The sequence below is a fragment of the Eubalaena glacialis genome, chromosome 1 (assembly GCF_028564815.1).
Source record: "Eubalaena glacialis isolate mEubGla1 chromosome 1, mEubGla1.1.hap2.+ XY, whole genome shotgun sequence".
Classification (NCBI taxonomy): Eukaryota; Metazoa; Chordata; class Mammalia; order Artiodactyla; family Balaenidae; genus Eubalaena; species Eubalaena glacialis.
Window position 1 is genome coordinate 162,222,056 of NC_083716.1, and position 16,076 is coordinate 162,238,131.

The 16,076-nt window shown below is 39.0% G+C and overlaps 1 pseudogene; it reads right to left on the bottom strand.

The window, feature by feature from the left end:
- Nucleotides 1-14,485: 14,485 nt before the first annotated feature.
- LOC133097844 (polycomb group RING finger protein 5-like) lies at nucleotides 14,486-15,381 on the bottom strand (annotated as a pseudogene).
- Between the last annotated feature and the right edge of the window lie 695 nt (nucleotides 15,382-16,076).

Sequence of the window (16,076 nt, forward strand, 5' to 3'; positions counted from 1 at the left end):
ACACCTCCATGACTACCACCGCTAGTAGGTGACAGAGTTAAAACTGAGCTTGGGTTCTACTGACTCCAAAGCTGATGGTATTCCTTCACACTTTCATTCAATTAATAAATATTTATTAAAGACTTTATTAGTGCCAGGCATTTTTTTAGGTGTTGAGGGTTCAGCATTGAAGGAAAAGAAAAAGAAAGTAAAACATCCTTGCCCTTAGGGAATTACCTTTCAGTTGGGGGCCAAGCTGTAACAAAGAAATACAATATGTAGTATATTGGATGATGATAAGTGCTGTGGTGAAAATGAAACATAAAGGATGGTGAAGACTGTGTGTGTATACGAGGGAGGGATAGGATAGAGGGTATTGCTATTAAAAACAGAATAGTTAGAGAAGGACTCACAAAGAAGAGGACATTTGAGCAATGACCCAAAGAAGAGACAGACGCATGTCTTATGGGTGTGTGATGAAACCATTCCAAGTAGAGGAAACAACCAGTGCAAAGGTCTGAGGTGGGAGCATGCCCCTGGTATTCTTGTCATAGCATTTCCCTGCAAGTTTTTGTGCGCAGTGTAACATCTAGCATAAGCTTTGCACAGAAGGCAGTGTTTTCAAACTTCCTTCGTTTATGTACCACTGTGATACTTTTTGTAATATTCATGTACCATCTGTACTATTATTTAATTATATTTTTATTTAATTAACTTCCCTTTTCACAGCTAAGTACATTTGTTTTAGAAGGAGACTTTTGTTTTGTGGAAATAAATGAAGACCACTCAAATGAGAACAAGCAAAGACTGTTTATTTGGAACTTACTATAGCAAGGGAGTCAGCCACCATCACTTGTGTTTGGCACAGACTCAAAGTCAGACAGGGGAATGGAAAAGTGGAAAAAATCAGGTATGCGTTGATTGGAGGCTGTTGGCATGGGGAAGCTGTAGGTAGACTAACTAGAATTTGGGTACTCTGTGCGATTGATCAGGGGTGCATATTTAGCTCTCTTTGGTTGGTCCTAAGTTGGAAATGGGGGCAAAAATTAGGGAAGCTCTCAGTTATTAAACAAGTTCTGGCCATTTTGGGCCCATTGTTTACAGGGGTTATTGTTTGGCTTCCTGGACTGGTTGATGCAGATAGTGGTCTGACTTCTTAGTTTTGACTTGTAGATAGTAAGTTGACTTCCTAGGCTGGTTACTGTAGACAATGGGTAGGCTTCTTGCGCTGCTTGGTACAGATTGTGGGTCAGAGTTTTATTTTTATATATGGTCTGGCCATTATCCATTTGTATATGCAGTTTCTCAGTTTTATTTCCCTAAAATACAAAGCTAGCATCATTTAGTATGTTACTTCTATTTTCAACATAATTACATATAAGTATAGATAACAGCAGAAACATATACACATATACATATGTATACATGAACATACCTGTTAAAATAAAAATGTTTTCCATGTGACACCTGAAATAATTTTATGTACCATTAGGGTTACATCAAAAGGGATGTGTATCACACTTTGTGATATTTTAGATATTCAATATATATTTTATTTTGAACTATCAGTCTGTAGGGTAACCAATATTTCCACTGTTTTGAGTGTATTTCCATTGATTTAAATTTTTTTCTGCATTAATACTTCATCATCTCCTGAGAGGATTAACATGCCACATCACTAACTTAATCATTGGTGAGAATTGGTCTAAGGAGATTTGTTCTAATTGATTGATGTTAGTTTCCCTAAGCTCATGGGGGTTTTGATGCAATAGAGAAATGGAATGGGTTAATGCTTTGGGAGTCCAGAGAGATTGCCTCAGAGCATTGGTATTGGGTATGAGGGAGAAAAGGGTGACAATGAAGACAGAAGAAGGATAGGTGACAAAAACTGATTTTTCACAGGTTACAGGGAACTCAGAGCCACATTCCTTAGGCCATATTCTTCAAACTGGGGAAGAAATTAGCACTTTTTCCAGCCTCATTTTGCCTGATCTTCACAAACACAACTTTTGTTTATGCACATCTAATGTGCTTATTCATTTAGTCTAATGTCATTTTGTGTTTATCTTCTCCAATTGACTGTGAAATCCTTGAGGGTTTCTGGAATTAGTCTTCCACATGCTTGAGCTCCCACCTATTAGTCCTGAGTTTGCCAAGTAGCAGCTGCTCAATAAATGTCAATGAGATAAATTAGCAAACAAATCTTCAAGGGCCCTTGCATATTGTGATTGTCTTCTTAAGCCTGGTGAAAGTAATGGCCAGTAGGGTCTGTGTCTTTCTCGCCATGGAATTTCACAAATAGGTTCCTATCAAGTGCTTGATGATCAGGTAAAAAGAGAGCTTGGAGGAAGACCAGCTGTCTGACTCTTTGGTGCCCAAGCTCATGATTTAACAATATGCTTTGTAGACATTTGGCCAAATGAAAGACATTCTGTGCTCTCTGCTTGATGAATAACCCAGTCTTCAGTTGTGGAGGTTTGCTTTTGTAAAGATAAGAAATGAGTTGTTTGATGGAGAATTTTGGGGAAGACTGCTAGTACCCATGATAGAATAGCTTGGCAGTTCTTTGTCTATCTTATTTTCACATTCAGGAACAGAAAGGATCCTCCTATACTTCTTTTCTCTAGATTCTTTTTTTCTTTTCTCGTATTTCTGGTGGTTGAGGGTTGTCACACTAACTTTGTGTTTTGAGTTAATATATATATATTCCCTAAGAATATGAAATGGATCTAATTTAATAAATAAATTTTCAGTGGTTTACATATTCTCATGTGAAAGAGTGCAAACTTTAAAAATGATATAAGTAAAACTCCACCCAAATGACAATCTGAACTTGTTCAAAGGGAGAGAGTTGTGTCATCCTTGCTTATCTCAACCTATCAAGGTCCAGAAGTAGGAATTTTCTTTTTTTTTCAAGAAATAATTAGATGTAGACGGGTTTCCCCATACATGCCAGCTTGCTGGTTAGTAATGTCTTTCACAACATGAAAGACACCAAAAGCAGCACAATATCTTAGGGAAACCTGGTTTCCCTTTTAGATATTTGGTTAAAGTACTTATTATGATGTCTACGATTTAGTCCAAAATACTTCAGCATAGCAGTGTTTTTTTTTTTAATTAATTAATTTTATTTTATTTTGTTTTTGGCTGCATTGGATCTTCGTTGCTGCACGTGCTTTCTCTAGTTGCGGTAAGCGGGGGCTACTCTTCATTGTGGTGCGCGGGCTTCTCATTGTGGTGGCTTCTCTTGTTGCCGGGCACGGGCTCTAGGTACGCGGGCTTCAGTAGTTGTGGCCACGGGCTCAGTAGTTGTGTCACACGGGCTCAGTTGCTCCGTGGCATGTGGGATCTTCCCAGACCAGGGCTTGAAACTGTGTCCCCTGTATTGGCAGGTGGATTCTTAACCACTGTGCCACCAGGGAAGCCCTCATTGTTGTTTTGGGCTTATGTTAGTTTAGGCTATGTTTCAGCAGTAGAGTGGTGAGTTAGCATTTAGTTAGCATTTAGTCAGAATGGCCGCTCTCCATAGGTGGCTACTGCAAGCACTGCAACCTCTGGTCGACATTAGACATTTTGCTAATCAGCATTATGAATGTTAGAAATCAGTGTTCATAGATAAAATTAGTATTTAATTAGTTAGCATACTGGATTTAACAATCAATCCCTCATTAGTGAAATTAGTGGTATTTGAGATTAGTATATGGCTTGGCTAAAGACAATTGCCATTATTGCATGAAGAAGGTATAAAAAAACTACCAACCATTATAGCTTTGGGCATGGTAGTTACAGTCCTGCTCTTACGGTTTTCAACTGATTGAATCAGGCCCACTTAAATTATCCAGGATAATATCTTTCATTTAAAGTCGACTAATTGGGCTTTCCTGGTGGCACAGTGGTTAATAATCCGCCTGCCAAGGCAGGGACATGGGTGCGAGCCTTGGTCCAGGAAGATCCCACATGCCACGGAGCAACTAAGCCCATGTGCCACAACTACTGACCCTGCGCTCTAGAGCCCGTGAGCCACAACTCCTGAAGCCTGTGCGCCACAACTACTGAAGCTCACATGGCCTAGAGCCCATGCTTCGCAACAAGAGATGCCACGGAAATGAGAAACCTGTGCACCACAACGAGGAGTAGCCCTTGCTCGCCGCATCTAGAAGCCCACACACAGCAACAAAGACCCAACGCAGCCAAAAATAAATAAATAAATAAATAAATTAATTAATTAAAAGAATAAAGTCAACTAATTATGGACTTTAATCACATCTGCAAAATGCCTTCATAAGCAGCACCTAGACTAGAGTTTGATTGAGAAACTGGGGACTGTAGCCTAGCCAAGTTGACATATCAAAAAGAGCATCGTGTCCATTCTTGGTTTTATAAGCAGCCAAGGAAGGCTTGGTGCCAGTCATTCCTGTCCAGGCCCCCTGGGTCGTCTAATTAGAAAAGGTCACTAATTGTGTTTAGTCTCAAGGACCCCTTTGGTCTCTTTCATTATTCTTTTGTTCATAATTCTGAAAATAAAAAGTAGTGTTTCTAAAGAGATTATGTTAAATAGCTTATCTTAACTTTAGTGTTTTTTACCCCCTTGAAAACCTGTTTGGACTTTCAAAATGGGCTTCTCCAGTTCAATTCTCTGATGGAAAGAGGCTTTCTCTCCAAAGATATTTCACTAAACAGCTGACGTGCTCTTCTGTATTCCATCCAGAGCAGTGGTGGTATCCCAGAGTGAATGGCAGTGGGACAGACATAGGATTTAGAGTCTCATGGAGTCCCATGAGTTCCATGAAGCCCAAGCTCCAGGTCCTTTCTAATGAAGTCTGGAACTGCAGGCAAGTTACTTAATCTATTTGAACCCTTGATTCCTCATCTATAACACAGAGGCACTGACTATAGTTCCCATCAGGAATTGTTATAAAGGTCAGAAATAGTATTGAGAAAATCACTGGAACATGGTAGTTTCTTAATAGATGACTATAATCATCACTTAACCAACAGCTGTACCATCTGCTATACTAAATGCTCTAATCAATACTAGAACAACAACAGCAACAACAGCAAAACAAACACCACAGCACCAAGAGGAAGAAAAGCCTGGTGTTAATACCGCCAACATAAATATCCACATAAAACTGTCAAAGTTATAATATTGATAAAGAACAAATGGTATTTATTATCCAGTTTGTAGTAATAAATTCTTCATGACATTGAATTTCCTTTCTACCTTCTTTCGAGTTGAGTCATGTGTATTTATGACATTTTCTAGCCTTAGTCTCAAAGATGTCATTCCTTTTTTTTTTTTAAGATTCTATATATATGTGTTAGCATACAGTATTTGTTTTTCTATTTCTGACTTACTTCACTCTGTATGACAGACTCTAGGTCCATCCACCTCACTACAGATAACTCCATTTCGTTTCTTTTTATGGCCGAATAATATTCCATTGTATATATGTGCCACATCTTCTTTATCCATTCATCTATCGATGGACACTTAGGTTGCTTCCATGTCCTGGCTATTGTAAATAGAGCTGCAATGAACATTTTGGTACATGACTCTTTTTGAATTATGGTTTTCTCAGGGTATATGCCTAGTAGTGGGATTGCTGGGTCATATGGTAGTTCTATTTTTAGTTTTTTAAGGAACCTCCATACTGTTCTCCATAGTGGCTGTATCAATTTACATTCCCACCAACAGTTCAAGAGGGTTCCTTTTTCTCCACACCCTCTCCAGCATTTATTGTTTGTAGATTTTTTGATGATGGCCATTCTGACGGGTGTGAGATGATATATTATTGTAGTTTTGATTTGCATTTCTCTAATGATTAATGATGTTGAGCATTCTTTCATGTGTTTGTTGGCAATCTGTATATCTTCTTTGGAGAAATGTCTATTTAGGTCTTCTGTGCATTTTTGGATTGGGTTGTGTGTTTTTTTGATATTGAGCTGCATGAGCTGCTTGTAAATTTTGGAGATTAATCTTTTGTCAGTTGCTTCATTTGCAAATATTTTCTCCCATTCTGAGGGTTATCTTTTCATCTTGTTTATGGTTTCCTTTGCTGTGCAAAAGCTTTTAAGTTTCATTAGGTCCCATTTGTTTATTATTGTTTTTATTTCCAAAAAATATCATTCTTGAACAATGTTTCAGAGTCTGGATTTTGCCAGGGAAACCTGCTTTTACTATACTGTTATAAGTTTGTTGTCTTTTACTTAGTATTACCACATTTCTGCTAATGTTATCCACATTTTATTTTAATATTAAACGTTACAAATGCGAGATAGTAAAATAAGCCAAGCCTTTAATAATTGGCAAAATGTAATTCCTCTTTCCTAGAACCAGAGGGTATAAGCATTTTTAATTTCCGATTTTCTTTAAATCTAATATATTTTGTGCTTCGGGTCCTAAGAAATATGTACTTGAGTTATTTGATTAGTGGCAGTAAGAAAAACCAGTTGACAAGACAATATCACATTCTTTGCAAAAGGCATGATTTTGTATCTCAAAATATTTTGACTTGAAAAGAAACATACAAAACAATAAATTTAATGATTTCAGAGGTATCGCCATACTGTTGGGCTTGGAGATGAATCTTCCAGATAGGGACAGCTTGAGATAAAGTTGTATATAAAAATTTGTCTTGCTGCCCTTTGCCTTCCCTGATTTTCTGTCTCCCTAATCATTGTTATTATGATTAGGGAGACATTACATAGTCCTTGAGTTAATTATGTCGTGCAGTGTTCCAAACCTCACAACTGTCTTGCCCACCCCGACTCAAAGATTAAAATGCATTCACTATATAACTATTCCCATAGGTTCCTCTTATCAACCAAATTAAGAGTCATTCCTCCTTCCCTTCCTCCTTTCCTTCCTTCTTTCTTATTTTGGACAAATACTGATTTCTTTAGGCTCACAGCACCAAACACTATACTAAGTCCTGGGGTCATTGAGATGAAAAGGCATGGTCCTTTCCTTTAGCAAGCTTACAAAAAAGTGAAGAAGTGGACAGTGAAAACACAACATAACATTTCTATAGTGGACATCTGTGTAAGGTGCAGAAAGCACTGAGTTCTCAGGAAATTTGTGATTCCCAAGGAGGTGTTGCTTTGAGCTAATTTTCGAAGGAGGGTGTCTAAGTCAGGTTAGGCTGGTATAACAAAGTACCATAGAGTAGGTGGCTTATAAAAAATAGACATTTATTTCTTACAGTTCTGGAGTCTGGAAGTTTGAGATCAGGGTGCCAGCATGGTTGGGTTCTGATAAGGAACCTCTTCTGGATTGCAGACTGCTAACTTCTTGATGGAGAGCAGAAAGGAAGCAAACTCTCTTGTGACTCTTATAAGGGCACTGATCCCATTCATGAGGGCTCCACTCTCATAACCTCATCTAATCCTAATTATCTCCCAAAGACCCCACCTCCTAATACCATCACATTGGGGTGGGGTGGGGGAGAGTTTCAACATAAGAATATTTTTTGGGGGGACACATATTCAGTTCATAAGAGGGTGACAGGGGTTTGCCAGGCAAATAAGGTGAGGGAGGAGTGTGTGTATGTGGTGGGGGGAGACTAGGGTCTTCCTGGTGGAGGAAATTGTATGCACAGAAGCTCAAAGGTCTTTATTAGGAAAGCTGTCAATAACTCTAACTTCCATCATAATTCAGCAAAGGGGTGATGGTAAGTTGTACGCTGTGGGAAGGAGGGGGAAGAGATAAAACTCTTAGATAAGAGAAGAGAAACTTGCACTTTATCCTTTTGATGAGGGGGACTATTGAGAAATTTTAAAATAATAGTGTGAAATTAATCATGTTTTGCTGTGGAATCTCAGAGGTGTCTCAAGAATAGAGGTGAATAGGCCATTTTAGAGGTTTTGGCACTATTCTGGCTCAGGATAAAGAAGAGAGGTGGGTATTAATTTAAAAATTCATTCATCCTTCAACAAATGCTTATTGAGTATTTACAATATGCCAGGCATGGGGGCTACAGAAGTGAATATGAATTATCTCTTCACTCACATTGCTTATAAGCCAGTGGGAAATTAGACAAGCAAACAGACTTTTCATATTGTGTTTCCGATTTTCTCCTTTGGGGAAACAATGTGTTGTATATGAAAGAATCTTTGGATGAGACCATCTGGGGTTCAAATTCTGCCTCTGTAGCTTTCTACTTAAGAGACCTTGGACAAGTTACTTGTCCTCATCAGTAATATGGCCAGGATTTGTGAAGATGAGAGAAGAAAAATGTATACAAAGGATTGAGAACAGTGCTGGTACATCTCTTAGCTCTCAGTTTAGAGCTAAAGGAAGAAAGAGGAGAGGGCTGGAGTCAGGCAGCTGATGGAAAGTGAGGGTACCATGTAGCCTAGGATTTACAACTTGCTAAGGAGGCCAACGCAAAAACAGTGTTTCCTTAAGAAAGAGTCTGTCATTTTCTCCTTATTTTTTTCTAGCTCCTGAACTAGTAGCAGTCTGGGAGGGAGGGCGAGGTACATCCAACATAGAAGTTACTGTAATTTGTCTGCCATGACATGGATTGTCCCCGCTTCTCAATTTCTCCACTCCCAAAGTTGGTGACTTTTCACTTCATCCGTTCCCCCTGATGCATACAGACATGCTTGACACAGGGGCCAATGGACTATTCTTCAATTCAGGTCCGACAGTGAGTTCACAGAGACAGGAGTCTAGTATTAAGAATATATAAAGTGGAAAAAAGAAAGCAGAAAAGACCACAATGGTCAGAGAAAAGAAAATGATAAGAGAATACTATCCATTTAGAGAGAGAGTTTTAGACCGGCCACTCTTTCGCAACATTTTACATAATAAAGGCTCGGTAATTGTTAATTGTCAAAGTTCATGATTCTGAGGCAGTAGAATGGTCCTGGCATTTAGCAGAATGAGAGGCAACTGAGCACAAAATGGTCTGCAGGTGAACAATGCCCACCTGACAAACATCTCTGGACCGGGGACAATCCATAATTGTCCTTCAAATATGGGTCTCACATTAAAGAAAGAAATCCTATCTAAAACAATATCAGGTCTCTCACCTGAGAATAGATTAAGATCTGAAAGACAGTTCTTTTTGGAGATTGCAGTCCAGAAAGTCAAGCACGTTTCTTCCAGAGTTGCCACGGCAACATCTCCTTCTTATAACATGAAGGAAGATAGAGGTCATGTTTGTGGGCTGTTTAAACGTTGCTCTGATCATGTCTTTTATTTCCATGGGGGAAAGGGGAAAAAGGCAATAGGCAGGAAAAAAATAAGAATGGAAAATAAAATAAAAGAGATAAAGGGATTCCTGTGAGTGATTTTCCAAATAGATTTTGTTATTGAAGGATTTGTATTAATTCAAATGGATTTAAAGTCTAATAGGAGAATCCAAAAAGAAATCTCTGACACTTCAAGGTGTAATAAGTGTTCAAGTATAAGATGATGCAATGGCTACTTTTGTGTTGTGGAGAGGTACTTTAAACTAGATTTGTAGGAAGATAGGAGGCTACAAAAGCCATCACTTAAGATGTAGACCAAGTGAAAAAACAGGTTTTCCTTAAATTAATACAGCTTCTTTTGGTGATTTCTACTCAATATTTAAACCCACACTTTAGAATTATACAAAACCTCTGTTAAATTAGAGAATGGGGTGATATCCAGCCAGGAAAATAGAAACACAGAGGTAGTTTAACAGAATTTAGTATAGGAAACTAGTTTTCAGATACGAAGTTATTGGAGAAGTTAAAGAATAAAGCGGACATTATGTTCTGTATATTTTACCCCTCTGCTCCCCAAACACACACAGAGTGGAGGGGGCAGAGAGTCAAGCCAGAGATTAGCAAAAACAGGAGTCGTATCCTGGTCACCCCACTGCTGGAGGGACAAAGGGAGAAAGTAGTGGGTACAGGACTCCAGGGGCCAGGCAACCTGGTGGGAGCAGTAACCATGGTAAGCCAGACTGGCAGGAGCCAGGACCACAGAAGAGACAAGTTGCTGCTGGAAATACAATCCAAATCAGAGAGAGGGAAAAGGAGGGAGAGAAGAAAAGAAGGAGGAGAGAGAGAGAGGGAGAAAGAGAAAGTTTTTTCCATTTTCCCACCAGTGCCTCCCATTGGCTAAACCTAACAAGAACCTTGTCAAGGGAGCGTGGGAAGTACCATTGCATGGATCAGCCTCCATGCAGGGCAGAGGAAGGGTGCTGAATGGATCTTAGAGACAGGCAGATAAATCAGCAAAGGGAGTGTGGGAACATGAGAGAAGGCTAAAATTATGGACTAGTGAAAACTCTGAATTATAAAGTACTTGAAAAGAAATGCTAATTTATTACTTCAGAATGCATATTATATTAGACATTTTGTTTAGGGGGTCTGAGATGGTCCTAAAAAGGCCAATATCTTGGGTTTGAAGTCCAGAGGTCCTGGGTGCTGCTTTCTAAAGTGTAGAATCTGTGGCATCAAAGACAGCATCATTTAAGTTAGAGCAACTCTTTTTTAGTATCAGAATGAGATTCACCAGGATAAAAAATTTGGAGAATAGAATGAATTTCTTTCCTGAATAACAAATTATACTTCTAAATTATTGCAAATGAATATACACAATCTCCGATTCAATTTGAAGAACTGATCAGAAAAGTGATTGCAGTTGAGCTACAAGAAAAATTAGTGGAATGTTGATGCCAGCTCTATGCTAGAATCCCAGAATATCAGGGGCAGAAGATCATCTTTGAATCTAGAGCAGTGTCTCTGGACAACCTCTATGGTTACTATCTTTTCACTGCCTCTCCTTGGACTATTCTAGAGATAGATGTCTTCTTGAGGCAACTCGTGACATTTCCAGACTGTTCTGTGTCAAAGAAAATCATCTGAACAGAAATTAAACTGGTGAAGGCAAATTTTATTCAGGAACTATTGTGATAGGGAAAGACAGACCTCAGTATAGAATTGTGCTCAATTCCAGATATAAGAAGGACAAATGGGTGTTATAGACAAGGAGCAGAGTGGGGGTCAGTGGATAAAAGTTACCAACAGGGAACATCAAGGATAAGGGGGATTCTGGCTAAACTGACTTGATAGGATTCTTGCTGCAGTCAAGGCAGGGTGATAATATATTGAGGGCAAAGGGGAGCAGAATATGCCACTCCAAAATATGTCATTTTGGGCATATTGATCATTTTGAATTAAAATTACTTGAGAAACAGTTGTTGCAAGAAACACACTCTGACCCTTCTTTGTCCCCCTGAAAAAAGGAAATAAATCTCCCATGTGAAAGGTGCCCTTCCTGTACCAGGAGGGTAAAGGTGTCCTCATCACCAGAGAGAGGGAATTAAGGGCTGAGAAGAGTATAAAAGCAAACTGTTAACTTCTTCACTAATTTACTACCCCAAGCCCATACTTTGTTTTTTCAATTCTTCACAGATTTACTGTTTCTTTGTGTGAAAGGTATAAAAAAGTTGTCTGCTTTGGTCCCATCTTTGAGTCTCATATTTTTATGGGGCTCTTATATGTGCAAAATTAGAATTGTCTTTCTCCTGTTAATCTGTCTTATGTCAATTTTATTATTAGACCAGCCAACAAACCTAGAAGGGAAGAAGGGAAAAGTTTTCCACCCCTACAGGGGTGATGGGTCAGGAATTTGATCAGCTATCAAGGGTGGGGAATTTTCACTAAACAGACCCAGCACTATTTTTGCTAACACTGGACTAAATGGGCCAAGGACAGAGCCCAAGTTTGGATCTAGACAAAAAGAAAATGCAGAGAAGCCAGATGAAAGTTCAGTCAAGGAGAGAATCCTGTCATCTGCTAGCAAAATTTTCATTGTGTAGAACTATCTAGGGTCATATAGAGTAAGATTGGTCTTTTTGCTCCATGATGTTCCTTCATACGTTGAAAGATAGAAGTCATGTGCTTCTCACCTTGACTTTTTTCAGACTAAACATCTCCCAATTCCTCACAAATTCCTTCTGTTAGCATTCCATTGACCATTCTGGTTGGTTTTTTTCCCCTGCCATCCTTATTAGTGTCTTATACTTGATACAAACCTAAAGCTTACTTAGTCTGAGGCTTTATCACATTCCAATGATTTAGAGGCTCAATCCCTGATCTCTCAGGGTAATGTGTAACTCTAGTATCTCAACCAGCCTGGTTGTATATTTGTTAGTCTCCTCTATTACATTATGTGTTTGTGAAAAGCAGGGATTGTGTCTTGATCATTTGTTTTATCTTACGTTCCACAATGCTTAGGATAATGTGTGTATATAGTATAGCAGTATGTAGCATATAGAAGGAACACAAAAAGTAATCTACTGAAGGTCATGATCCCATGCTCTACCCACAACTCTTGGGCCCTTCAACAGCTCTGTGTCTTTTCCTCATGCTGTTCCCTGTTGCCTTGAACGGTCTTTTCCTTTTATCTTTATGGAGAACTCCTTCTCTTTCAAGATTCAGCTTAAATATCACTTATCCTCCCTAGCTATCTTTGGCTCTCCCTATCCCAGAAGTCTGACCCTCTAAAAGCAGAATACATTTCTCCCTTATTTGTATTCCTACGATATATAATTCATTCTTTGTTATGTAGAAAGAACCTTTGGTGTGAGAGTCAGGCAGATTTATGTTTGAAACTCAATTATCACTTGTGGTCTTGCATATTTCGTCTTTTTTAGTGCTCAGTGTTTTGTTAAAATATGAAATTTAGGATGATAATTATTTATTTCACCGATTTCTTGAAGGGTTAAATAAAATAGTAAATGTTGAGAACTTTGCCTAAATCCTGGCACATACTGGGTACTCAGTTTTTATCTATCATAATGGCATTTATATTCATGTATTTTAGTTTTGTGGGCATCTATATACTTGCTATATTTTAATTGAATCTTACTTTTGTATCCCCAGAACAAAGGACTAAAAAGGTCTGTTGAATTAAATTGTTTTCTTTTTATTACAGAAGTACTTCTGTGATGCTGAACACTTTATATCTGCACTATCCAATATGGTAGCCACTAGTCACATGTGATTAAATTAGTTAAAATTAAATACAATTAAAATTCAGTTCCTTATTCAAACAGTGTCCACAGGTGGCTGGCAGTTACTGTATTGGACAGTGCAGATGTAAGAACATTTTCATCTTTGCAGAAAGTTCTTTTGGAAGGTGCTGCTCTAGATTGCAATAGTACTGCTTCTAGCTCAGCATAATATTTCCAGCTTGGTCAGCTATCTCCTCCATCATTCTGGATCCTATATTTGTAGCAATCCAACTATGGTTTAATTTCACTTTTGAGCAGCCAAATCATACAACTAATTTATATAGAATTTACAATAAATTAAATTACCAAGTGCTTTAACTTTTTTCTCTATAGTGCTTTCATAATATTTTGAAAGTATTGACTATACCAAGTGTTGGCAACTTTTTCTGTAAAGGGCCAGATACTAAATACTTTAAGCTTTGAGGGCCATACTGTCTCTATTGCAACTACTCAGCCCTGCTATTGTAGCATGAAATCAGTCATAGACACTACGTAATAGTATGGGTGTGGCTGTTTTATTTATAAACTAGGTTGTGGGCCACAGGTAGTTTCCAAGGCCTGGTCTATTTTCACAGACTTCACTGCTTCCTGTAGTGACATAGCCAGTCCTCTCTACCCTTCCCCCCTTTTTCTTTTGGATCAACATAAGTCTACCTCTAAACACTTTTAAAATTTTTTTTGCCAGATTGGAGAGAATCCAATCTCAGTTGGTAGTAGGGGCTCATCTGCTCAAAGATTTCATCAGAATTCTGAAGGTTTACGGAGACCCCAGAAAATAAAGAGATATTAAGAGGCGCTAACACAGTATGCTTATTGTGTACCAAGCATTGTTTAAACCTATTACACCAATTAGCTCTCTTAAACCTCACAACAACCTGCTTTATTGATGAGGCAAAGAAGGTAAACCCAATCTAGACAACCGCACAGTATTAGTCTCTACACAAGCTTGCTTCCAGGCAGTGCTTGTGTCCTTGCTTCGACCTCCAAACTCTTTTTTTTTTAAAACAGGACAGTGGCTCAAGGACCACTTTTCTAAATATATTTCCCATACAGAATAATTTCAAGATATAATAATTATTAGTTCCTTGTACAGTACTCTATTTAAACAAGAATTAATCAAATAGTAAGTATGTGAAAACAGCAACACCACAAAGATTGAGCCATATTACTAGTGTAATCAAACATTAGAACAGTCTTAGAACAGGCAAGCAAAATATTCAGAAGACTGAATCATGGCTACACACCTAACTGATTTCAACCATGACTTGTACACTGTGAGACAGCACAGATACCTTATGCAGATGGTTCAGTAGCAGAATGGCACTTGGTTTGCTCTTAATAGAAACAACATAAATGCAACTGACAATCTAGAGACAGACAACAGTCTTATTCGCATGCTGAAAATCTGGTTGTGTCCCTCCAGTCCACACACCATTCACTGTGCAGTCTATCGATGAGTAAACACATAGCGCAGGATTCGTTCAGTGGGATCTAGCCCTCGTGGTCTAACCAAAATCAATTCTTGGTCGATACTGCAATACCATGGGGTATGGGGGTATGACTGATACAAAGGGCCATCCTGAGGGCAGACTTGTGAAGCTGAGCAGTTCAGACACCGAAAGTTTTTGCCTCTTAGTCTCCATCTTGTCATGTAGATGAACTCCATAGTATGATCCTTCCCCATAATTTCACCATGGCACAGCACATCCAGCTCATAAGAACTTGGAAGTTTTAGTTTTAAACTTAGAAATTTTTTAATAGTTCCCACAGTTACATGTGTAGAACACCAAATGAATTTCTTCATTAAACCCTTTACTACATTGTCCCCTGATTGTCCATTATTTCGTAAACAATCTAGACATATAGCAATCTGTGGGTCACTTCTGTGATAGTCTTTATCATCTTGATTTTCATCACCTTCTTCATCTACTTCAGGTTTGTCAACTTTTGAAGTATTATCTTGTCCATTTTCTTGAGGCTTGTTTTTCTTCCAAAATTCAGACTCCCACTCAAGTTCTTATTCTCGTAGTCCAGGGACAAACTTAAATATAATTTCCTCTAATGTGTTATCCAACTTCAACATTTCTAACGGGTTTGTCCCATGAACCTGGTTGCCACACCTTGGACAATCATTGCTGTCTTCAAAGTGCTGGACAATACAAGTCTTACAGAAGGTATGGAGGCATTCCGTCACTGTAGTTGGCTTGATCAGATACCCTCTACAGATATAGCAGGTAAAGATTGAAATGTAAGGATTGATGTAAGGATTGAAATCTTTCACCAGGTGTTTCCTCTGGGTAGCCATTCGTGGTTAGCTAGGACTGGCTCTAGTAGTTCAGGCAAACAGGGGTATTAAGTGGATGAAAGTCTGATCCCAGGAGCTGGTGTGGAGTTCCCAACTGGATGTCCTGAGGCATGAGAAATAAAATCCAGACTTCTCATGAGATTGCTGGTCATCACTCCTTTTGGTGGTTCTGCTTTCCCATATAGTTCTGGAGGCTGGAAGTCTGAGGGCAGGGAGGCACCATGGTTGGGTGCTGGTGAGAGCCTTCTTCTGGTTTGCAGGTGGCCGACCACGGTTGTATCCTCACACATGTGAAGAGCAGAGTAGAGGAAGCAAGCTGTCTCGTGATTCTTTGGCTGCACTGCAAGGCATGTGGGATCTTGGTTCCTTGACCAGGGTTTGAACCCATGCCCCCTGCAGTGGAAGCCCAGAGCCCTAACCACTGGACCACTTCCAAACTCTTTTTTAATCTGAATACTCTCACTCTCTCCTCTTGCTGCTCCCTGAGGCCTTCACTCATACACATCCCCCAAACTCAGGAGATTAGCATAAATTCTTCAAAGCTCTATAAAAGACAGGAGTGTAGTTGTCTTCTAGCAGCTTCTTGTAAGCTACAAAAATCTATTCTTTTGGTGAACCCACGGGACCTAATTTTAGTCCTCTTTTACTTGTCCTTTCAGCATTTGACATGGTGGTCCCTCCTTCCTTCTTGAAATCTTTTCTCCTGACCCCTGTGATGCCCACACCTGGCTTTCCTCCCATCTTTCAGGCCAGTCTTTCTCAGTCTCTTGGAAATCTTCTCTTTTAACCTT